This window comes from Myotis nattereri, assembly GCF_964212035.1.
Source record: "Myotis nattereri genome assembly, chromosome: Y".
Classification (NCBI taxonomy): Eukaryota; Metazoa; Chordata; class Mammalia; order Chiroptera; family Vespertilionidae; genus Myotis; species Myotis nattereri.
Window position 1 is genome coordinate 16,702,982 of NC_138094.1, and position 26,392 is coordinate 16,729,373.

At 44.1% G+C, this 26,392-nt stretch overlaps 1 pseudogene across 1 annotated transcript in view; it reads right to left on the reverse strand.

Moving 5' to 3' along the window:
* Positions 1-10,963: 10,963 nt before the first annotated feature.
* The window catches only part of LOC308512355 (centriole and centriolar satellite protein OFD1-like), a 125,213-nt pseudogene continuing 109,784 nt past the window's right edge, over positions 10,964-26,392 (reverse strand). Inside the window, exon 7 of the transcript in view lies at positions 10,964-10,999. The product of the transcript in view is annotated as a centriole and centriolar satellite protein OFD1-like (transcript). The remainder of the gene's footprint in view (positions 11,000-26,392) is intronic.

Genomic DNA, 26,392 nt, shown 5'->3' on the forward strand with positions numbered 1-26,392 from the left:
GCAACACCTTGCAAGCTTCTTTATGGTTCTTTCAGTGACACTCATGTTAGGTGGCATATGCTCTCTGACTCTTCCGCAGGCGATCCTTTTCTCCTCTTTTCCTCCTGTGTAAAGGGAATGGACAGAATCCCTCAGCCAACCTTGGTGTGTGCCCACACACTGCATCGTTTCTGTCCTTCGGGGCCATATTTGATGTTCTGCTCCCTCTCCTCTGAATCTGGAGTGTCCCCTTCTAAACACACAACCCACACTCACAGACACTGGCATGCGCCTGAAGGTGTGTGGGGCCCCTCTGAAGCACATGTCCACAGTCAGTACACCGTGCCTTTTCCGGGCCTGTTTAACTTTCCTACCCCAGGACTTCAAAAGTCTCGTCCAGATCCTCCTGCCATTGCCAACATTGTGGGCTCAGCTCAGCGGAACTGAGCGGTGGGTATAAAAACTGAAAGAAATGTGAATTAGAGGCACTGAAAACGGGTAAGGCATGGGAGGGTAGGACTCCGCTGGAGTGGCAAGAGGCCTAAGTGAGTGACGAAAGCACCGACAACAGGATTGCAGAAACATGATGAAGAACCATGTTTGTTGCCCAGGGCCCTAGGCCAGTCATCCTGAAAGCCATGGTGCTTACAGCACCCCCATCTGCTTACATTCTGTGGGCACCAGGACTCCCAGTTTCCCTTTGCTGCTCTCACACACATTCCTGGCGCACTAGGGTACCTCCAATTTACCCAGGCCCGGTTTTCCATATTCACTTTTCTAAGGAGATTCACAGGGGCAACTACTCACCTTTTAATGCCCAGCAGGAGGGCTTCTCCTCTCCAACAGGTCCCCTCGGCAGCTCCCTCCTCTGGGTCCTGCGTCTGCGGGGTAGTACTGCAGAGGATTGGGCCAGAGGTCCTCGCTGATGATCTGGGAAGGAACACAGGGCAGAGGGGGACCAGACCAGTCTGCTAGTCTGCTTTTCATGCACGTGGGGCTTCCACCATCACATTTTCTGACAGTGGCCAGAGCAGTATCAATCACCTCAGCAATCTTGCCTGACCCGGGCAGGGTATGTTCAGACAACCAGTTGAAGAAGCTGACGCTCCTTGTATCTTGCCAGCGGCTGGGGGCTCCACGTTCATAATCCCAGAACCAGAGGATTGGAGTGGAACTAGAGGCCCTGTACCCTGCCAGAAGGCTGGATTCCCATCGGTCCAATGTCCACACCCACCCACCATTTTCCTGCTCTTCCAAAGGCCCATCCTGGGAACTGTCACTCACCTGCAAGGCTGACATCATATTGCTTAATGATCAGGTCATTCAGGAAGTAGGGGTTGCTCCAGAAGAAAAACATCAACCTGCAGCGGTATTTGGGAAGGCTCACTTCCTTCACCTGCCAAGAGATGCAAATAGTAAAGTGTCTTGTCTGCCAGCTTCTGGAGTGAGCCTGCCTGCAGGAATCACCCACCTCCCCTCCCTTTCTTTCTGCTCGGACACGTCCCACTGGGTGCCAAAGCTGTCATCCCAGGCTCCACTCTGCCTCCCAGTCTGACCTCCACATTGATCAAGTAGTTCAGCAGGTCTTCATCTTCCTCAGTGATGATGGCTGATATCTGCGGGTGGTTCCGGATCTGCTTTTGGTCAAGGAGCTCTCAGAGGCTGTGAAACGAAATGGGCAGCTAAAAGCCACGGAGCCATCCTGGGGGCATACGAGAGTTGGCCGTGGATGGCAGACATTGCCCCTGTTCCAACCTCCTCACCGCCTACCTTTCTTCACACATGCTCACAACAATGGTACCTGTGGGTTCATGTTCACCTGAGCATGAACCTGCCCTAACAATCGAAGGGTTCATTTCCAGACATGTTCTGAGACCTCCCTGTCCTCTGTGTGCCTGTGCAGATGACGCAGTGCTTAGGGCAGCGGTTCTCAACCTGTGGGTCGCGAACAATGAAAATACATCCTGTCTATCAGATATTTACATTATGATTCATAACAGTAGCAACATTACAGTGATGAAGTAGCAACGAAAATAAATTTATGGTTGGGGGTCACCACAACATGAGGAACTGCATTAAAGGGTCGTGGCATTAGGAAGGTTGAGAACCACTGGCTTAGGGTGTCTGCATGGACTCTGGCCTTGTCCCTTGGGATCGCCTACACGAAATGTATGGTCTCCAGAAACAGTGGCAGCACACAACTTCTAGAGGTCCATGTGGGTCACAAAGGCTTCATTCCGGGTTGGAAATAAGCCTTTTATTGCACACGAGTTGCAATAAACGGGTGTGTGTGTTTGTGTGTGTGTATACCTCTGGTCCTTTGTGTATACCTGTGTGTGTGTCTGTGGAAGAGGGAGGAAGCCTGCCTGGAATTCCTATGGGCATCTGATGTGTTGAGAGTGGACACTGGAAGCATTCGCCTTAAACCTGGCTAAAACGAGCTGAGTGTTTACACTGAGCTTTTTGGTCAAAAAGGAAGAAACACAAAACACTACCTCCAAAGATCTTTCCACTGCCCAGAAAAGGTGCCCTTCCACTATCTGATTGTGGTGTGGTACGTTGTGCCCATACTTCCTGACCTGACACCTAGAAGCCGGCCATCGCTTTGCCCAGTGCTGTGCCACTGGGGAGGGGAGGCCCTTTCCTCTGTCCTCCTCCCTTTCACCTTCTCCTGGCTCCTCCTCCACTTACTTCCTGTGGTCTTTGTCAGCAGTGAAGCTGGAAGGGCTCAGGCAAGGATACAGCTTGGGCCCAGAAGTTGGGGATGCACTGGATGATGGCCCTTCTGCACTCAAGAATGGGCTTTCTATGCCAAGAGGTCTTGCGCTTCACCTGAACGTAGGCCCTGCTGGCTCGGGCGCTCTCAGTGCTCAGCTGGACCTGAAGGGCCGCCAGCACCTCCAGTGTGGGCCAGGTGCTTGTCCCACTGGGCCCTGGCTCTGCTCACTGCTCCTCAGGCTTCGCCTCTGCTTCTACCTGGGACACCGCCTCCTCTGCTGCACTCATTTTGTCCCCAGCCTCAGCTTCCACCACCTGGGAGAGAAGGTCCACGTCCAGTAGCTGCCCCGCCCCAGCAGCACCTGGGCCCTCGCCTCCTAGGGCCTTGGTTTCTGCACAGCCTCACGCTTAACATGGAGGTTACCTCGCCACCCATCCTGCCCTGGCCTGCGTGGTCCCTCCCACGCCCCACCCTGCACCTGTACACACAAGCTCCTGTGTTCACCCGAAGGGCCCTTGCGGGTACACTTCTGACACAAAGTGCTGGCGAGATCTGCAGTGTACTGACCCAGCAGGACCCGCCCCCCTCCCCCGAACCCCCCACCTCCAGATGGCACTGGTCCTGAACTGTGCAGCTGCCAACAAGCAGGTGGCAGTGTTTGGAGCTCACTGCATGTGCCCAGGTCCCTTATCTGGATCCTTCAGGCATAGTCTTGGTTTCACAGGGTAATTCTCCTACCGAGGGGGTTTGGGGCCATCTCATGGAAAGGAGGATGCACTAGCTATGCTGGGTGCGCTGGCCATGCACAAGATGCTCTTTGCACATGAACTTCAATCAGTGAGGGAGACTGCACTTGACCCCATTCTGCTCCGCCCCTCCCTTCTCCAGCACCACTGCTGGCCACCAATCTCCATGCAAACTCCTCCTTGCCCCCCCTTCTGAAGTATATATAATCCTCTGGCCTTTTCCTGGCTGTCACCACCTGCTTTTCGCATTGATGCAAGCGCCAGAGTTTGCACATGGAGAATTTGCTTTCTGTGTCACTTACAGACTGGTACACATTTGCCCCTGGTAGAATGGACAGTCACAGTCCTGGCTGGTGTCTCCATGAGCTGGAGCCTGATCCCAAACACCAGAGGTTGCTAGTCTGGCAGGTCAGGGAATTCACCTCGGTTTTGTGTTGGATTCCTGGTCAGGGTGATTAAGGGAAGAAAGGGATCTCTTCTCTTCTTCTTCTTCTTCTTCTTCTTCTTCTTCTTCTTCTTCTTCTTCTTTCTTTCTTTCTTTCTCTCTCTCTCTCTCTCTCTCTCTCTCTCTCTCTCTCTCTCTCTCTCTTTCTCTCTCTCTCTCTCTCTCAGCAGTAAACATATCCTGGGGTGAGAAATAAAAATGTAATAATAAACAGGTTCATAGGACCTGGGCAAGAGAGTGTGGGAAACTGTTTATTGCCTTCACTATCTGATAAGCATAGACAGAGAACTCCCGGAAACCCCCGAAGGCTGGGTGCCTTTGAAGCCCTCCCAAAGGTGGGAGCTAGGCGCCACCTCTGTTTGTCCAGACAGTGGTAGCTGAAACTACTCCCCCATTTATTATTATGTAAATCCTTGCTGATGGGCTAGTCTGCCTGTTACTAGGGGGTCACCTGCCTAAGGGCTATGCTATGGGTGCATCCCAGATCAATAAAAGCTTGGTGAGGCCTGAGCAAAGAAGAAGTCCTTTGGGACTTGCCGCCTGGTCCCCCAATTTTGCAAAATTATCTCGTGTCTTTTTCTCTCATTTGCGGTGCGGCTCCTCTTTCAGATACCGAACCCTACTCCACGCAGGGCGTGGAAGGAAACACTCAACAAGAGAGGGCACCCCAACCTGGAAGGTCTCTGAGGTCCAAGCTGGAGCCAAGGGCAAGGCCTATGGCTATAGGGGACTGTAGCCTCTATTCTTGCAGATCCAAGGCTTAGGAGAACAAAGCCAAGAAAAGGGCTCATTCTCTGGGCCTGCAGGTGATTGCTTTGCTATCTGCATCTCATTTCTTTCATTCTCACTGTCTTTTCTTCTGAATATGTGGGTGCATATGCCCTTTCTGAGTGGTGTTTGTCATTTCTTGAGATATGTTCCTAGTAGTGGGATTCCTGATCAAATGGGAGCTCCGTTTTTTCAATTTTTTGAGGAAACTCCATAGTATTCTGCATAGTTGCTACACCAGTCTGCATTCCCACCAGTAATGCAAGAGGATTCCTTTTACACCCCATCCTCGCCAGCACTTGTTGTTTGTTGAATTGTTGATGATAGCCATTCTAAACAGTGTGAGATGGTATCTCATTGTCCTTTTGATTTGCATCTCTTGAATGATTAGTGATTTGGAGCATGTTTTCATATGTCTCTTGGCTTTCTGTATGTCCACTTTCGAAAAGTGTCTAAGTCCTATGCCCATTTTTTGATTGGAATATTAATCTTCCCTTTTGTTTAAATGAATGAGTTCAGTATGAATTTTGGAGAATAGGTCCTTATCGGATATAACATTGGCAAATATCTTCTCCCAGGCAGTGGACTTCCTTGTTTTGTTGTTGTTGTTGTTGTTGTTGTATTTTTTGACTGCTTCTTCTCTGCAGAAGCATTTTAATTTAACGTCGTCCCATTTATTTCTTTGCTCCTCAGTTTCCATTGCCCTAGGAGCTGTATCAGTAAAGATATTGCTGAGACAGATGCCTGCTATTTTGCTGCCTATGGATTCTTCTAAGATTTTCATGATTACCCACTTACCTTTAAGTCCTTTATCCACTTTCAGTTTATTTTTGTGTATGGTGTAAGTTGGTGGTCTAGATTCATTTTTTGTTTGCATGTATCTATGCTATTTGTCCAACATTAATTACTGAAGAGACAGTATGACTCCATTGTATGATTTTGCCTCCTTTGTCAAATATTAATTGAGCATAACTGCTTGGATTGAGTTCTGGGTTCTCTGTTCTGTTCCATTGGTCTATATGTCTGTTTTAGTGCCAGTAACAGGCAGTTTTCAGAATGGTGGCTTTGTAATATAGCTTGATATCTGGTATTGTGATCCATCCAACTTTGTTCTTCTTTGTCAAGATTGCTGTGACTATTTGGGGTCATTTTTAATTTCATAGGAATTTTTGGAGACTGTGTTCTAGGTCTGTGAGATATGCCATTGGTATTTTAATGGGGAATACATTAAAACTATAGATTGCTCTGGGTAGTATGAACGTTTAATGATGTTGATTCTACCAATCCATGAATGTGGTGTGTTCTTCTATATGCTTTTGTCTTCATCTATCTCTTTTAAATTTCCTGTAGTTTTCTAAGAACAGGTCTTTTACCTCCTTAGTTAAGTTTATTCCTAGGTATGTTAACTTTTTGTTGCAAATGCAAATGGGATTTTTTGTTGTTGTTGTTGTTGTTTTAGTTTTTCTTTCTGTAAGTTCATTATTGGTATATCAAAAAGCCATAGAATTCTGGGTGCTAATTTTGTATCCTGCTGCATTGCCAAATTCATTTATTAAATCTCCTAATTTTTTGATGGATCCTTTAGGTATTTCTATGGACAGTACCATGCCATCTGTGAATAATGACAGTTTTACTTCTTCTTTTCCAGTGGGCATGCCTTGTTTGACTTCTTCTTGTCTGATTGCATTGGCTAGCACTACTAGTACTCTGTCAAACAGAAATGGTGAGAGTGGGCATCCCCGTCTTGTTCCTCTTCTTAATATTTTTTGCCCATTGAGTATAATGTTGTCTGTAGGTTTGTCATATAGTGGGTATGATCCCTCTATTCCTACTTTGCTGAGAGTTTTTATCAAAAGTACAGTCCCAGTGTAGAAAAATTTGTGCACTCGGTGGGGCGGGGGGGGGGGGGGTAGTCACTCAGCCTGGCCTGTGCCTTCTTGCAGTCTGGGACCCTTGGACGATGTCCACCTGCTGGCTTAGGCCTAATGCCTGAGGGATCAGGCCTAAGCTGGCAGTCAGATCTCCCTCTGGCAGCCCGGGAGCTCTTGGGGATATCCACTTGCCAGAGGGTGCAGGCAAAAGCTGCAGTGGGATATCCTTAGCGGTGCTGAGGAGGCGGGAGAGGCTCCCACCACCACTGCTGTGCTGGCAGTCATCAGCCTGGCTTGTGGCTGAGCAGAGCTCCACCTGTGGGAGGGTACTGACCACCAGCGGGCAGCTCCTGCATTAAGTTTCTATCCACTGGTGGTTAGTGTGCGTCATATTGACCAGAAATTCCCAGTCGTTTTGCTGTTAGGGTCAATTTTCATATTACCCTTTTATTATATAGGAGGACAGAGGCCTGGTGCACGGGTGGGGGCCGGTCGTTTTGCCCTGAAGTGTGTCTGGATCAGGGTGGGGGTCCCGCTGGGGTGCCTGGCCAGCCTGGGTAAAGGGCTGATGGCATTTTGCAGTCTGTCCAAGCCCTCCAGTGGGGATCTTCAACCCGTGGGGATGCCTGGCCCACCTGGGTGAGGGGCTGAGGGCTTTTTTCATGCTGGCCACATCCTCTTCAGGGTTGGGGGGGTCCCTACTGAGGTGCCTGGCCACCATGGGTGAGGTGCTGATGGCTATTTGTAGGCTGACCAAGCCCCGCAGTAGGGACCCTCACCACATGGTTGTGTGGCCAGCCTGGGTGAGGGGCTCAGGGCCGTTTTCAGGCTGCTCACAGCCCCTTCAGGGTGGGAGAGTCCCGCTGGGGTGCCTGGCCAGCCTGGGTGAGGGGCTGATGGCCATTTTCAGGCCTGCCAGGTCCCTGGGCAACCTACGCTCCCAGCCTTTCTCTTTTTGCTTTTTCTGTTTTTCTGGCATTTATTTATCTTCTATAATTAAAACTTTGTAGCCTTGAGCACAGCCCAGGTCTGGCTGGAAACCTGTGTTGCCTCTGGCAACCCAGGCTCCCAGCCCTGCCTTGAGCAGAGGCTGGCTGGAAGCAAGTATCAGAATTTATTTATCTTCTATAATTGAAACTTTCTAGTCTTGAGTGGAGCCAAGCGCTTGCCAGAGCAGGCGGGAAGCTTGGCTTCCTCCATTGCCGGGAGCAACCCAAGCCTCCTGCTTACTCTAGCTCCGTGGCCACCATCATCTTAGTTGGGTTAATTTGTAAACTCACTCCTGATTGGCTTGTGGGCGTGGCGTGTAGGTGTGGCTTGAGCATAGCAGAGGGATGGTTAATTTGCATGTTTCTGTCTTATTATATAGGATTGGGTGTTGAATTCTATCAAATGCTTTTTCTGCATCAATTCCTATGAATATTTCTCAATTTATTTATGTGATACATCATGTTTATTGATTTCTGGATGTTGTATCATCCCTACTTCCCCAGAATATATCCACTTTGTCATGGTGTATGCTCATTCTGAAGTAATGTTGTATCCAATTTGCTAGAGTTTTGTTGAGAATTTTAACACCTATGTTCATCAGAGATATATTGGCCTGCATTTTTCTTTCTTTGTATTGTCTTTATCTGGTTTTGAGAATTAGAGTAATGCTGGCTTCATAGAAAGTATTTGGAAATGCTCATTCCTTTGAATTTTATAGAATAGTCTGAGGAAGAAGGTCTTAGTTTTATTTTATTGTTGAAACACTTGGTAAAAATCCCCTGTGAAGCCATCTGGCCCAGGCTTCTGTCTGCTGCAAGGTTGTTATTGGTTTTGTTGTTGTTGTTGTTTTTTGACTACTTCAATATCCTTAGTAGTTATTGGCATAGTCAGATGTTTTATTCTTCCTGATTGAGTTTAGGAAAGTTGTATTTTTCTAGAAATATGTATACTTTTTCAAGGTTGATCAGTTTATTGGAGTAGAATTGTTCATAGTATTTATTTACAATCCTTTTTATATCTGTGGGGTCTTTTTCTATTTTTCCTCTTTCATTTCTGATTTTTTAAATTTCGGTCCTCTCTCTTTGCTTCTTGGTGCACCGACCTAGAGGTACATCAATCTGGTTTATCCTTTCAAAGAACCAGTTCATGGTCTTATTGATCTTTTGTAGCTTTTTTGGTCTCTATGACACTTATTTCTGCTATGATCTTCATTTTCTTTCCTGCTGCTCACTTTGGGATTTTCTTGTTGCTCTCTCTCTCCAACTCTTTAAGTTGTAGAGTTAGATAATTTATTAACTGTTTTTCTTGTTCTTTGAGTTAGGCCTGTAATGCTATGAAGTTCCCTCTAAGTCTGTTTTCAGTATGTCCCATACATTTTGGATTTTTATGTTTTCACTGTCATTTGTTTCCAGGATGATTTTGATTTCTTCTTTGATCTCTTTGGTAACCCAGTCATCTATCTTTATACACAAAATCCCTGTGACTGGAGTGGAAGAATGACCAGAATGAACAGTGGCTAAGACTTGCATTGCAGCAGCCAACCAGGCTTATCTAGGCCCTGATTGGCCATAGCCTTGGCCAGCCTGACCTCCCATCTGTCCCCAATAACCATTTCAGGGCGGGACTGAAAAGAAAACCACCCATGGCTCCTCCACCTGGTTAACACCACCCCTATATTCCCCTAACACACAGATTGGAGGCATGGCCTTCTGGCTAAATGCCAGTGGCCACTAATCCCTGCCAGCCTGGCCCTGATGGGCCCCCATCTGGGGAGGCCGACCGGACTGCTTCCATGCAGCAATTCATACACTGGGCCTCTAGTTATTTAATAACAGACTATTTAGCCTCCAAGTATTTGATGTTGTTACATTTTATTGTAGTTTATTTCTAATACTAGAGGCCAAGTGCATGAACTTTGTACACTAGGAGTCCCTCACCCAGTCCTGTACCCTCTTGCAGTCCAGGAGCCTTCAGGGGATGTCCGACTGACGGCTTCGGCCTAATCCTGCTTGCCAAACATTACTAGCACTGCGGCGGAGGTGGGAGTGATTCCTGCCACTGCTGCTCCACTTCCCAATACCTGCCGAGCTTAAGCACAAGCAGAGGGCCCAGAGAACAAACATCACAGCCACTTGCCTGTGGTGGTGAGAGAAGACCACTGGGCCCAAGCCTCCAAGACATCCCAGGGCATGGTGTTTTCTCAGTCCCAGTGGGGCTGTAGCTCTGAAGCTCTCGGCAGGGTGTGCTTCTAGTTGGTCAATGTCAGTTCCTGTTGCTACATACTTTGACCCTCAGTCTGGGGCAGGGAAGGGCCTGGCACAGTGAATATGAAAGATGACCATCATGCCTGCGGGAGGGATGAGCAAGGAGCATAGGAACAGGAGAAGAGTAGGGGAAGCTGGGGGCCTCCATGTTATTGCAGAAGCAGATCTCCCTTTTATAAGAGAAACAACACCACTCTGAAAACTAAAACTGGGGCTTGGTACCATAAGGACCCACTCAGGCTAGAAGCTGGGTAAGCAGCCTCTTTCAAGCCTTCTACCATCTCTAAACCTGTGCTATGGCCCTGAAGCCTCTCAATCCCTTTTTCCCTTAGACATTGGTGCACTGGGATTTTCAGTCACTTTTAGGTGGATGGAGAATTTTTTCAGTGTGGGTTTTATTATATGTAGGCAGCATAATGTATCTGTGTGTTTTGTTGTTGCTAATCCAAGTAGAGGACCTTTTTCTAGTGTTGTCCTTTTTCAACAGAAAGCATGGAAGGGGAGGTGGGAGTGAGAAAGATGAGAGAGAGAGAGAGAGAGAGAGAGAGAGAGAGAGAGAGAGAGAACATCATGGTTAACTAGAACCCAGGGACATGTCCTTGACCTGGAATCAAATCCGGGATCCTGCCATGCCAAGCCAGATTCTCAACCCACTTAGACACAGCAGCCAGGGGGCATATTTTAACATTTTTTCATCAGAAGGAGCATCTGACAGCGAGAAGCATAGAAATAATACGAAGGTCTGAATTTCAGCCCATTTCCAGAGAATGTGCCTTCATATTCATTCATAATTAATTATTTAAGTTAAAACATTATTCTTCAGCTGTATTTTAAATAAATAAATATCTCAGCATCACTGACACCTTTTCAGCACAGGCAGATAAAGGATAGCTTTTCTAAATATTTAAGACTTTACTAGGGTCATGTCATACTGACATAAAATTATTCATAAAGAGGCTCAAGTATCATTGTTTGGTCACTGACTTTTTAGGAGGCTCATGTGGAGCACCACCAACACAAATGCCCCCTCTGACTTACAGTGAACCAGTTGCTGTGATGATTATTATAGCCGCACACTAGGTGGTTATGATGAGGGGCAAGGCAATTATTACAACAGCAGATGGGACACCTCTGTAAGAGGTCCCGAGCACACTGTTGTCAGAGATAACAGAATTCGTGAATTATTCAGTACAATTTCTCAACTTATTGGGCTCTTTCTGGGGGAGTCAGGGGGAAAGACAGTTAAATTAAAAATAATGCTAAGGTACGGGTGATATTTAATTTTTAAAAAATAGGTCTTCTGTTAGTTAAGAATGGGTAAAAGCAAATGGTGGGTTTGGGGAAGAAGCAAGAATAGTAGGTCCCTTTATGAAATTTGTGGATAGGATGCAAAGTTTGAATTACTCAAGGTTGTTTCATAAGTGCTGATTTAAATTACAGTATACTTAAATGTTTAAACTGAACATATTGTATTGTTAAAATTTTCAGAATATAAGCACAACCAACAGAGGCAATACACTAGGGCGAGGGTTGGGGAGACCTAGGGGAGGTCATTGGGGACAAAGAATAAAAAGAGTGACATATGTACTACTATCTGTAATACCTTAAACAATAAAATTAAAAAACAACAACTTCAGAATAAAGTTTTCCACAAAAAGGGAATCCTTGTCTTATTTTACTACAAACACATAAAACCAATGTATTTGGATTGTGAGTTGAAGTCTTGCCCCTAAATTTCCCAATGTGCCTTTGACCATAAGTGCATAATTCTTTGAAGTGAACTGCATACAAAATGAAGCAGTGTGGGATTAAAAGTAACAATTCGAAGAAGTAGCAGCTGCTTGTGTAGCCCGCCCCCATCCAAGGAACAGCAGCAATCCTGATCTCCACACCCTCTGTCTGAGGAACAGCAGCTGTGTGTGAAGTCTCCCCGAACAAGCCCAGAGGAGCCAGCGCAACTGTGAACAGCACCCACCAGAGGAGCTGCTACCAACTGAGGAGCAACTGCTACCACAACTGCCCAAGGAGCAACCGCAGCCCAAGGAGCCACTGCCACCCAAGGAGCAGCCACTGAAAGACTCAACATCTAGATATGGTGGTATGATAAACATTGGTAGACAAAGAAAACCCCAAAGAAAAGAAAAGGAGGACTCACCAGAAAAGCAGCTAAGTGATACAAAGGCATGAAACATGACAGAAAAAGAAGTCAGAATAATTGTCCTAGAGTGCATAAATCAGATGGAGGAAAAAATCAACAACTTATGCAAGAAGCAAGAAGAAACAGATGACAAAAATCAGTAAATTATGTAATAAACATGAAGAAATGAAGAGTGATATAGCTGCAAGAGAAAACAGCATTGAAAGTTTCAACAGTAGACTAGGAGAAGTGGAGGACCGAATTAGCAAATTAGAAGACAGGGAAACAAAACACACCCAAACTGAACAGCAATTGGAGAAAAAAATAAAAGAGAGGAGGAGAGCCTAAGGGAACTATTGGACAACATGAAATGAAAGAACATATGAATAATAGGGGTGCCAGAACTACAGCAGAGGAACAAGGGTTAGGAAACCTATTGAAAGAAATAATATCAGAAAACTTCCGAGAGGTGGGGAAGAAAAAAATCACTCAAACACAGAGTGTCCCAAACAAGGTGAACCCAAAAAGAACCACATCAAGACAAATCATAATTACCATGGCAAATGTTCAGGACAAAGAGAAAATCTTAAAGGCTGCAAGAGAGAGAGACGGAAAGTTACATTCAAGGGATCTCCCATTAGATCATCAAATGATTTCTCAAGAGAAACACATCAGGCAAGAAAAGAATGGACAGATATTTGCAAGGTCATGCAAAGTAAAGGACTGAATCCAAGAATACTCTATCCAGCAAGGCTATCATTCAAATTTGAGGGGAAATAAGAAGCTTCACAGACAAAAAAAAAATGCTAAGGGAGTTTATCACCACCAAGCCAGCAATGCAAGAAATGCTAAAGGAACTGGTGTAAAAAGAAGAAATAAAAAGCTCAGAAAGAAAATAGCCACACACAAAAAAGAAATGGCTACAACAAGTATCTTTCAATAATAACTTTAAACGTAAATGGACTAAATTCTCCAACCAAAAGACATCGAGTGGCTGAATGGATAAACAAAACATGACACATACATTTGCTGTCTACAAGAGACCCACCTCAGAAGAAGGGACTCACAGTCTGAAAGTGAAGGGATGAAAATATATCTTTCAGGCAAATGGAAATGAAAAAAAAAAGCTGAGGTAGCAATACTTATATCAGACAAAATAGACCTCAAACTGAGGCCATAACAAGAGATAAGGAAGGCCACTTCATAATACTAAAGGGATCAATACAACAAAAATATATAACCCTGATAAACATATATGTACCCAATGCAGGAGCACACAAATACATAAAAAAAAAAAATCCTGGAAGATATCAAAGGAGAGATCGACAACAATACAATCATAGTAGGGGACTTTAATACACCACTGGCATCACTGGATAAATTCTCTATACAAACAATCAGCAAAGACACAGCAATATTACATGACTCACTGAACCCGATGGACTGAATTGACATCTTCAGAACACTTCACCACAAAGCCAAGGAAAATATATTCATCTCAAGGGCTCATGGGACATATTCAAAAATAGACCACATATCGGGTCACAAACAAAGTCTCCCCAAATTTGAAAAGATTGAGATCATACCAAGCATCTTCTCAGATCACGATGGCATAATATTAGAAATAAACTACAATAAAAACAACCCAAAATACTCAAACACTTGTAAGCTGAATAGCATGCTATTAAATATTGATTGGTTTACCAATGAGATCAAAGAAGAAATGAAAATCATCCTGGAAACTAATGACAATGAAAACACAACAGTCCAAAACCTATGGGACACAATGAAAGCAATCTTGAGAGGGAAGTTTATAGCTCTACAGGCCTATGTCAAGAAACAAGAAAAAATGGTAGTAAACCATCTAACCCTACAACTCAAAGAACTAGAAAGACAGCACAAGAAAAGCCCAGAACGAGCAGAAGGAAGGAGATAATAAAGATTAGAGCAGAAATTAATGATATAGAGATCAAAAAACAATATATAAAATCAATGAAACCAAGAGCTGGTTTTTTGAAAGGATAAACAAGATTGATGAACCTCTAGCCAGGCTCACCAAGAAGCAAAGACAGAGGACCCAAATAAACAAAATCAGAAATGATAGAGGCAAAATAACAACACTCCCCACAGAAATATAAATGATTGTTAAAAAATACTATGGACAGCTCTACTCCAACAAACTAGACAACCCGGATGAAATGGACATATTCCTAGAAAAATACAACATTCCAAAACTCAATCAGGAGGAATCAAAACATCTCAAGAGGCCAATAACTATGGAAGAAATTGAAGCAGTCATCAAAAAGCTTCCAGCAAACAAAAGCCCAGGACCAGACGGCTTCACAGGGGAGTTTTACCAAACATTCAAGGAAGACCTAAAAGCTATCCTGCTCAGACTACTACAAAAAATCCAAGAGGAAGGAACACTTACAAGATCATTCTATGAAGCCAGCATCACCCTAATACCAAAACCAGGTAAAGACAACACAATGAAAGAGAATTTCAGGCCAATATTCCTCATGAACATAGATGCCAAAATCCTCAACAAAATCTTAGCAAACCAGATCCAGCAGTATATGAGAAAGATCATACACCATGACCAAGTTGGATTATTCCCAGGGATGCAAGGATGGTACAATATCTGAAAATTAGTAAATGTGATATATCATATAAACAAATTGAAAGAAAAAAACCACATAGTCTTATCAATTGATGCAGAAAAAAAAACATTAGACATAATCCAATACCCATTTTTGATAAAAACTCTCAGCGAGGTGGATTAGAAGGATCATACCTTAACATAATAAAAGCCATATATGAAAAACCCACAGCCAGCATCATACTCAATGGAGAAAAACTAACACCATTCGCCCTAAGAACACGAACAAGACAGGGATGCCCACTCTCACCACTTCTGTTTGATATAGTACTGGAAGTATTAACCATTGAAATTAGACAAGAACAAGAAATATAAGGCACCCAAATTGGAAAAGAAGAAGTAAAATTCTCCTTATTTGCAGATGACATGGTATTAGACATACAAAACCCTAAAGACTCCATCAAAAAACTATTAGACTTAATAAATGAATTCGGCAATGTAGCAGGATACAAAATTAACATCAAGAAATCAATGGGATTTCTATACACCAATAGTGAACTTACAGAAAGAGAGACTAAAAAAACACTCCCATTTACCATCACACCAAAAAAATTAAGCTACCTTGGAATAAACTTAACTAAGGACGTAAAAGATGTCTACTCAGGAAACTATAGGACGTTGAAAAAAGAGATAGAGGAAGCCATAAACAGATGGAAGAACATACCATGTTCTTGGATTGATAGAATCAAGATCATTAAAATGTCCATACTACCCAAAGCAATCTATAAATTCAATGCACTTCCCATTCAAATACCAACGGCATATTTCACAGACCTCTCCAAAAATTCATCTTGAATAAAAAAGGACCCTGAATAGCTGTAGCGACCCTGAGAAAGAACAAAGTAGGTGGAATCTCAATACCAGATATCAAGATGTATTACAAAGCCACTGTTCTCAAACCTGCCTGGTATTCCCACAAGAACAGACATATAGATCAATGGAATGGAATAGAGAGCCGAGAAATTGGCCCAAACCAATATGCTCAATTAATATTTGACAAAGGAGGCAAGAACATACAATGGAGTCAAGATAAATGGTTTTTGGAAAATTGGACAGATACATGCAAGAAAATTAAACTAGACCACCAATTTACACCATACACAAAAATAAACTCAAAATGGATAAAGGACTTAAATGTAAGACAGGAAACCCTAAAAATACTAGAAAAATCCAAAGGCAACAAAATCTCAGACATATGCGGAAGCAATTTCTTCACTGATACAGCTCCTAGGGCATTGGAAACTAAAGGGAAAATAAACAATTGGGACTAGATCAAAATAAAAAGCTTCTGCACAGCAAAAGAAACCATCAACAAAACAACAAGAAAGCACACTGCATGGGAAAACATATTTGCCAATGTTATATCTGACAAGGGACTAATCTCCAAAATTTATAGAGAACTCATACAACTTAACAAAAGGAAGATAAACGATCCGATCAAAAAATGGGCCAAGGGCCTACACACCTTTCAAAAGAGGACATTCAGAAAACCAAGAGACATATGAAAACATGCTCAAAGTCACTAATCATCCAAGAGATGCAAATCAAAACAACAATGAGGTACCATCTCACACCTGTCAAAATGGCTATCATGAACAAATCCACAAACGACAAGTGCTGGAGAGGAGGTGGAGAAAAAGGAACACTCATGCACTGCTGGTGGGAATGCAGACTGGTGCAGCCACTATGGAAGACAGTATGGAGCTTCCTTAAAAATTAAAAATGGAACTCCCATTTGACGCTATGGTCTCACTCTAGGAATATATCCCAAGAAACCAGAAACACCAATCAGAAAGGATATATGCACCCATATGTTCATAGCAGCACAATTCACCATAGCTAAGATCTGGATACAGCCTAGGTGTCCATCACTAGATGAATGGATTAGGGAACTGTGGTACATCTCCATGATGGAATACTATGCTGCTGTAAAAAAGAAGGAACTCTTACCATTTTCAGTGGCATGGATGGAACTGGAGAGCACTATGCTAAGTGAAATAAGCCAGTCAATGAAGGAAAAATACCACATGATCTCACTCACTCATGGATAATAAAGACTATTATAAACTTAAAAAAAAAAAGAAGAAGAAGACTATAGGATTATGAAAGAGTGCATTCATTCATTCTTTTAAATACATACTGAGATCTTACTGTTTCCAAATAATACATATAGTTACCAAAAAAGAAAGAGAACTGTGCTTGCTTCGGCAGCACATGTACTAAAACTGGAATGATACTGAGCAGATTAGCCTGGCCCCGCGCAAGGATGACATGCAAATTCATGAAGCGTTACATATTTTTTATATGAAATGCTGAAAGGTATTCTTTAAGAAGGGGAAGAAGGAAAGGTAAAGATAAAAATTATGAACAACAAATACATATCTATCAACAAGTGAATCTAAAAATCAAGTGAGTAAAAAATCTGATCAGAGTAAACTGGTGAATATAATAGAATTGGGCATAGAGAGGGGGTGGACTGACAATTCTTGAGGGGGAAAGGGATGTGGGGGGTGTGGGGAGTGTGGGAGGAGACTGGACAAAAATCGTACACCTATGGATGAGGACAGTGTGGGGGTAAGGGCAGAAGGTGAGGTGGGAACTGGGTGGAAGGGAGCTATGTGGGAAAAAGAGGAACTGTAATAATCTGAAAAATAATGATAAAAAAAATAAATGAAGCAGTGTGTTACTTCTTCATGGCATGCTGCCCTGTTTCCAGTTAGGGAGGGTAAACAATTTGCATATTCTCCTTGGAAAACCTAAATGGAAAAAAGGATTGGGGAACTCCACCAAGGCTGCAAAACAATTCTTGACCTCCTTCCTGTGACATTTTGTATGTCCTCAACCTTGAAAGGAATAATATAAATAGGGAAAAATTGCATACGGAATGATATAAAAGTTTGATGAAGTCTAAATGTAGGCATCCTTTTGCTTACTTAAATGACATCAGCACTTTCTGAAGTGGTTATACTAAGATTGAAACAGAGATTACCACTTAAACGGAACCAGTTAGCTTTCCTGACTATACTTCTAAACGGAGTGAACAAAAGTGCCCCTAGATTGTGATATGTATTTTATTGGAGAACTATTAATGCACTTTCTCTGCAACTATTTGATATTTAATGTACCACAAAGGGTATGATCAGTCAAACTATGAGTTATCTCGAATCCTCAGTATTTTTATTAGTGAATATAAACAAACATCATGAATGGGAAAGGTTTTTAGAAACTCACCTCTTGGACTGTTGAGTGTATAGTTATCAACAAGCCTTCCAACTTCAATTTTAAAAATTACCCCAATAATGTGTGGTTTTTAACATTCTTTTTATTAAAATAGTGTATGTGAAATTAATTGAAAATTTAGGAAGCTGGGACCTCAACTTTTTAAGGATTTTAAAATCTAGCCTGTCAGATTGCGCGTTGTGGGGTGGCACAAACCATGGATGGTATGGCTCAGTGAGCCCATTTTCCAATGCCAGCTGGTATGCTCCTGGATTGGTGAAATACTTAATAAAGCCATTTGGATGCCAAATTTACTCAGCCTAATTTTTCCAATGTAGGTTTGTACTGATAACGTATTATGGTACAGAGAAATACAACAAGACAAACAATACAAAATGTCCCAGCATGAAATAGATCACTTTATATACAATCCCATGGGGAAGTGGAATACAAAGGAAGATTAAAGGGGAAGAAGGAACAGCATAAAAATCCTGACCATGACAAAGATTCCTTCTTGTATTTCTAAATGGATATTCAGGGTATCAAAACCCTAAGCTATGTACATACTTTTAGATATATATTTTTATTGATTTCACAGGGGAAGGGAGAGGGAGAAAGAGTTAGAACCATCAATGGTGAGAGAGAATCATTGATTGCCTGCCTTCTACAAGACATCTACTGGGCTAAGAGCCCACAACATGGGCATGTCCCGGCCTGGGAATTGAACCCTGACCTCCTGGTTCACAGGTCGAAACTCATCCACTGAGACAAGCAGGCCAGGCTTTGGCTCTTCTTTATTCAGAATCTTCCTTTTGACATTCGTGTGCTCCAGCTGCCCTGTATCCAGCCTGCCTGACAGCTGTGCAGATTGGTGGACTCTAGGGTACATTCTAGTAGTAAGGAACCTACTATGTGTGCCTTACTCTCCCCGCTTGCTTTCTGATGGCCTAGAGACCCTGCCCATAGTGCCTTCATGTACAAGATGCCTGTGCACCAGCAGTCACCTCCTATCCAGGCCCCTTCTGTGCACATCTTCACAGATGTGGTCTCTATCTAAGCTTTCTAAGCCTCATTGCCTTAATATTATGCTTTTATGAATATTTTGATGGAAAAATCCAGATTCCAATAAAGAATTTTTCTAGATTTATCATTGTGGTCTCCAGAACAAATAAAGCGTCAAGTGCAGGACACTTGGTTTTAGAGGCAACATGCAGCAATGAGTTTTCTTTTGTTGTGTCTTAATATGGTGGGTTTTTAAAATTAATTCTTTAGAGAGAGGTGAATGGAGAGAGACAGACACAGAAGCATGCATTCATGTTAGAGAGAAACAATGTTGGATGCCTGGGGACTGAACCTGCAATCTGGACATGTGCCCTGGCCAGAAATCAAATCGGTGAACTTTCTGGTGCACAGGACAATGCCCAGACACACTGGCCAGGGTGCACTGACTTTTATTTTCTTCCTTATCTTGCATCTGGTGGTTAATAAATACCATCAATGCTAATAACAGTGGGCAATTCCAGAGGAGGACATGATGACAAGAGCTTTACATAAGTTGGCCCCACAGGTGAATCTCCCCACAAGGTAATGGGCACGATCTCTATGTGTGGAGGAATTAACACCCAGACCATGGGATGTTTTGCCTATGCCCTTCCTCCCTCAGAACCTGCCCATTTGTGTACTTTCCTCAAATTCCAGAGGTTCTGATTCCCATTATGGACACTATTTCCTGTGAAGGTGGGGATGGCAAGACAAGGTGCATGTCAGAGGGACAGGGAGCGGGAGACAGAATAGGAGAGAGAGAGGAAGAGAAAGAGAGTGTTTGCTGTAAGAGATACACATTTTCTGACCAATGTTCTCTAATCCTCTTTTTGGGGGGAGTGGGGAGCTCACCGACTGTTACAGAGACTTCAGCATTTTCTCTTCCCACTAGAAGAAGCAGAGTGTGATGGCCAGTGTGGCTCAGTAGGCCTATGAACCAAGAGGACATAGTTCAATTCTCAGTTGGCGCAGGGGCCAGAGTTTACATCTGGATCCCCAGGTGGATGTTCAGGAGAAAGCCAACCAATGATTTTGTCTCATTATTGATGTTTTATCCATCTCTCCCTCTCCCTTCCTCTCTGAAATCAATAAGAAATGTACTTAAGAAATGGGAAAATGAGCTCCTACACTGATGGGCCCAAGGTAAAAGAGTGGAAGGTAGAAGAAAAAGAAAGGAACAGCAATAAAAAGAGAACCAAGGGCCAGGTGCTGTATGTGACAAGCTAGGAAGCTGCTGACACCCAGCAGAGAGCAGCAAGCACATGAGTGGCTGGCACTGAATGAGAGGCAGTAGAAGGAGAAAAACCAGGACTGACTTCCTCACATTTAGGGAGACATACAGGCAAATGGAGCCCTGCCCCTGGGCCTGGATGTGTGGCCTTCTCCCTAGGTGGTCCTCTGGCAGGCGACTCAGTGAGCAAACTGAGACAGCCTAGGGCCAGAATGAGGTGGCAGGTGGGCAGGGAGCCTGTTCCATGCTGAGCAGCTAACTGTCCATTGACTGTGGGATCCAACAGCACACTAGGACATCTCCCTTTCACTTGGTTGTATTGCCCCTCAGGGTGGCCCTCCATACCCCCATCTCCCCGGTGTGACCTTCACCTGTGTCCACTTAAATGCTCTCTGGGAGCTGGCTTGGGGTTGTCCACTCTTCAGACCAGGGGCCTGTCACTGGCTGAGAGTTGCTTTACCACCTCCTTGATTGATGGGAAGGAGGATCATGAGGGGAAAGTCTTCTAACATTAGACCATCCTCCACAAAAGGATGTTCTATTCTTAGGACGGGACACAGAACAAAGCAGAGGTTTATGCCAGCTTAGTATTTTGCTGAAAAGAATGTAAATGTGTTTATAGGCCACAGGAACTTGAATTCGAGAAGGGGCTTGATCCAGTGGAATGACAGGCATAGACTTGTGAGGCCAGGGCTCTGGCTCCCTGGCAGGCTGATGTCCCTTTGAATACTGGGGGCCTGACTTGTGCACAGGGAAGCCCTACCATGGAGCGGCCACAGGCCAGTGGGGAGGAGTGTTTGAGTCCAGGGCCTGGACTATTTACCCGTGACGGCCCCAGACAAGTTGTACCTCCGTGGTGCTCACTGGAAACCACTTGTTCCAGTCCCTGCGGATGCACCTTGTGTGCGTTGACCCACTAACAGAGAGACAGAGAGGCACAGCATTTCTGTAGGCCCTTCTGTCCCCCCTGCACTGTGATGCCCAAACAACTCTCATATTCCAGGCAGAGGGTCCACGTGACAGACTACAACAGTGGTGTTGACCAGAAAATTCCAGACTGGCTGATGAGGTTTGTGGAAGAGGTTCAAACTGTAATGAGGTCAGCAGTTGAGTCTAGACTTGGTATCATGGGCTGAAAGCCTGAGTGGTGCCACCTGGGGGCTGAGATTTTCTCTTTAACACAAACATTACACGCACCAGGCAGAAATTGGAAAATTGTAGGAGCCCAAACTCAGGCAGCCACTATGAGATCCCAGTGTCCAGGAGATACAAGGAGGCAGGAGGGACCACTTAGAATGACCTAGAAACGAAGCCTGAGCGAACATGCCTTCTTCATGAGCAACAAACACTCCTCTATCCACCCCCCAAATGCAGATCCTGCATTCCCTGGACATGTGCTGTGGCACTGGGGGCAGGAGAACTTCATGCCCAGTATTGGACTGGCCCCGCCGACTCCCAGCACCCACACATGAATTTGGGGGATGTTTTCACCACATCCTGGTCACCTGCCACCTGCTCTCATCATGGCCCTCACTTATGTACAGGACACAGTAGCCTCTCAGCCCATGAGTAGGGCCGTCCTGTGCAACCTCCTTCTCCAGTCACAAAATTCCTAGTGCGATCCCAGGTCATCTGCCCTTGTGACCTTTTTTTTGAAGGAAGGGAGTCCTTAGAATGTGCTCCAAGTCTGGGACCCTCTTTATGCATCCCTGGAATGTCAGTCAGCCAATCAGGAACCTGATTCTGGGGACACCTACTGACAACAGAAATCAGGAGTTCTCCCCAATTCTTCTGAGCTGTTTTGGAGAACATGACAAGCTACAGTGTACAGAAGGAAAATCAACATCCCAGCTGCCTTTCTGGATCCAAAGAGGCACCAGAGAGGAAGGCGGATGCCCTTCCTGGGTTCCACAGCAAGCCCTGCCTCTGTGGGCCTTCAGAGGCCCTGGGGACCATTCCCCATGCATGGGCTTTCCCATCGTCCGCTCTCTTAACCCAGCCTTCGAGCAGACAGCCTTCCACCTGGCTTCTTTCCCTCTGCAGTCAGACGTCTTCCTACCCTCACGTATTTTGTCCTCTGTGCCTTTTTCAAACCCACAAGTCTCTGCTGGCACTACCTGCCCTGCCTGTGCCCAACAAGACCTGGTTTCACTTCAGAGCCAATGACATCTACACCTAAACAAGGGATTGCCCCTCTTTCTTGCTCCCCAAGGAGAACATGCCTCACGTCCAAGACATGCCTGGGTCTAGCCGTTTAATGCCAACAGCAGCGCTTCTAGAGGCACAGGGGAGGTGCATGACGAAGAGCACTCACTCTGGGCTAGAGCGACAGGGCAGAAAATGGCCCAGAGAATCCCATGAGGAACCCAGAATGGGGGACAAAAGGGAAATGGCAGCAGAGCATTGGCCAGTCTTGCTGAATCTGAGATCTGCATCCCTTAAATATCAGAGACATAATCTACCAGATTATGCAGACCGCGGTGGTGGCGGGAGGGGTTGGGGTGCAGGGGTGGCCTGGTGTAGATGAGGTGCCAGTGACATTCCCAGATCCCAACCCCAAAGGCACTGGGTCATTCCAATAGAGAGTGCATGGCAAGGTGGGGAGAATGGCACACACCGATCCTGGACACAAAGAAGAGGAGAGGGCTAGAGGGAAAGGGAGGGCCCAACCATGGCATTCAGGCCTGCAGAGGGATGCTTCTGGTGAAGATTGCACTTCTGCCTCATCAGATGGTAAGAATTATGCTTCTGACCAGAGAAGGAGAGAATGGTTCCTGCTACTGCATCCCTGTCATCCACTGACCCTAAATCTCCAACTCGAAGCCAGAGGAAGACTATTGTGGCTGAGAGGAAAACCAGATGCTATAGGCTGTACAGCCCGTTCCACTGCTGATTGTTCCCCTGGGGACGGTTCCATAAGCCTCAGGGTCACAGAAGGTCTGTCTCCATACTTGACAGAAAATCCCTCTATGCCCTATGTGAAGGCTGGCAGGACACACTGGCACAGAGTGGACATCTTCTCAGGGATGTCCATCGGTCAGCTGATCCTCATCTGCCAAAGCCAGACACCTCTCCTCACTCTTCAATCCTTGATTTACTCCAAAAAATTTACTGAGTCCCTAAGGGTACATACACTACTATTCTGGGTGATCAGCTGGGACACCTCATGAGAATTTCATGGTCTTCCTCGGAGTATCTCTGAGGCATGAAACCTCACTCGATTGAGGAGACAAACAAACAAAACAACTGAACTGGAAAATGAGTAAATCACAGACTAGTCTTGCTTTGCACTGTAGAGCAACCCACACAGAATGGTACCTCCAGCTAATACCCTGCCCAGCAATCCTAATAACCATAGGAAAAGTTGTTATTTTTCAATGGCTATTACAGAGTTATGTCACAACATTAAAAAAACTCTGTTATAAACATAACATACATGTAAATAAATAAAGTAGTAAAATCACTACTTAGCACCCTGTGATTTTAACTGTTTGAGAATTAAAAACTGACATGCGCCTTTGCAAACTATTTCCTGAGTAGTTTAAACATGGCTTGCGGGTCTTCTGCTCATACAACTTTCCACACAGAGTGAGAGTCTTTTCCATGCCCTGGCCAACTGTCACATTGCTTTCTACATTTGGATAAGCTTCCAAGGTCCCATCCTTCCTGCTGCCTACGTGGGCACATGTCTCTGGGAGAGTTCCTTTAGTGTGAAGCTCTTTGGCCTCATGGCTTGCCCTGGGACCTCTCCATCCTTTTTTGGTCACAACCATGTTGCTCATTTACACTTCTCTGGGAGCTGGCCATTGAACCTGAAGCTGGGTTCTGAGTCATGATGATGAGTAAAAGTAATTCCTCATGTTCGGTAGAATTTAGGAAATTACAGAAGCATTCCACTTTCCAAGTCTCATTACTTCTCTCTCCAGGCAAGAGACCTTGGCAGGGGCCACCAATTGACTTCCTTCTCCATGTTCAGTATCTGAGGCCTGAATCAGTCGCCTGCACTCGTATCTCTGAGTGGGTCATGGGACGGTGACACAAGAACAAGGCCCTGGTTCCTGGTGTAAGGCTCCCATGTCCATCACCTGGGCCAGCCTGATGGGAGTGTGCCTAGAGAAGTCACCGGAGAATGGGAACATGCCACTCTATGTGTGGCAGCGGTGGACACGATCAGGGTCATGGGCAGACAGCGGGAGTGTCCATTTAGGTGACAATCACTAACCGCAATCCAAGTTCTCAGCAGGTCTGTGCTCAGTCTTGGTCTATAGACCAAGCCAGTTCTTCCAGTCAGATGGGGGAGGGGAAAACATGTTGGAAGAAATAACGACAGAAAACTTCCCTTTTACAGGCCAGAAAATAACTATGCAAGTTCAAGAACCACACAGAGTCACAAATAAGATGAACCCAAAAAGACCAACACCAAGCCACATCATAATTAAACATCAATGCAAAAGTAAGAATCATTAAGGTTGACATACAGAGACAGAAAGTTACCTACAAGGCATCTCCCATTAGAATATCAACAGATTTCTCAACAGAAACACACCAGGCCTGAAGGGAATGGAATGAAATATACAAAGTGATGTAAAACAAGGGGCTGAATCCACACCCAGCAAGGCTATAATTCAAAATTGAAGAACTAATAAGGAAATTTACAGACAAAAAAGGGCTATGAGTGTTTATTACCACCAAGTCAGCAATGCAAGAAATGCTAGAGGGATGGAAGTAAAAAGAAGAAACAGAAAGGCAAGAAGAAGCACACACATTAAGAATAAATATGACAAACAAGTACTTACAATAATAACATTAAAGGTAAATGGATTCAGTGCTCCAATCAAGACATAAGGCAGCTGAATGGATAAGGAAACAAAACCCATATTTTGCAGTCTGCAAGAGACTCACCTCTGAGCAAAGGATTCACACAGATAGTGAAAGAGGGAAAAATAAATTTTCAACAAATGGAAATGAGAAAAAAGCTGGGGTGGCAATGCTTATATCGGAACAAAATAGAACTCTAATGAAGGTCATAGCAAGGGATAAGGAAGGCCACTACACAATACTAAAAGGAGCAAATCAACAAGAGGATATAACTCTGGTAAACATATATGCACCCAGTACAGGAGTGCCCAAATACAAAAAACAACTTCTGGAAGGTATCAAGGGATAGATAGATAGCAATAGTATCAAAGTAGGGTACTTCAATACCTCACTGACACCACTGGACAAATCCTCTACACAAAAAACCTCCAAACAAACAGCAATCCTAAATGACTCTCCAGTTCAGATGGACTTGACATCTCCAGAACATTTCATCCCAAAGCTACCAAATATACATTCTTCTCCAGTGCACACGGGACATTTTCAAAGATAGGCCACATATTAGGACACAGGTAAAGTCTCTTCAAATTCAGGAGGATAGAAAACGTAAGAAGCATCTTCTCAGGTCACAATGGCATAAAACTAGAAATCAAGTGCAATAAAAACAATGAAAAAAATCAAACACTTGGAGGCTAAATAGCATGCTATTAAACTATGGTTGGGTTACCAAAGAGATCAAAGAAGAAATGAAAAGCATCCTGGAAACAAACGACAATGAAAACACACAATCCTAAAATCTATGGGACACAATGAAAGCAGTCCTGCGAGGGAAGGTCACAACTCTACAGGCCTAGCTTAGAAAACAGGAAAAAAAATGGTAATAAATTAAGTAATCTTCAACTTAAATAATTAGAAAGAGTGCAACAATAAAAGCCCATATTACCAAAAAAGAAAGAGATAATAAAGATCAGAGCAGAAATAAAAGCCATAGAGACCAAAAAAATAATACAAAAGATCATGAAAGCAAGAGCTGGTTCTTTGAAAAAAAGAAAAAAAAATTGATGAACCTCTAGGGAGGCTCACCAAGAAACTAAGAAAGGGGACCCAAATAAACAAAATCAGAAATGGAAGAGTTGAAGTAACAAATAACCCGGCAGATATACAAAGGATTGTAAAAACTATAAGAACTCTACTCCAACAATGGGAAAACCTGGACAAAATGGACACATTTCTAGACAAATACAAGCTTCCAATACTCAATCAGAAAGAAGCAAAAAAACTGAACAGGCCGATAACTACTGATAAAATTGAAACAGTAATCAAAAAGCTTCCAAAAAACAAAATCCCTGGACCAGATGGCTTCACAAGGGAGTTTTTCCAAACATTCAAAGAAGAACTAAAACCAATCTTTCTCACACTATTTCAAATAATTCAAGAGGACGGCATACTTCCAAGCTCTTTTCATGAAGCCAGCATTACCATAATCCCCAAACCAGAAAAAGACA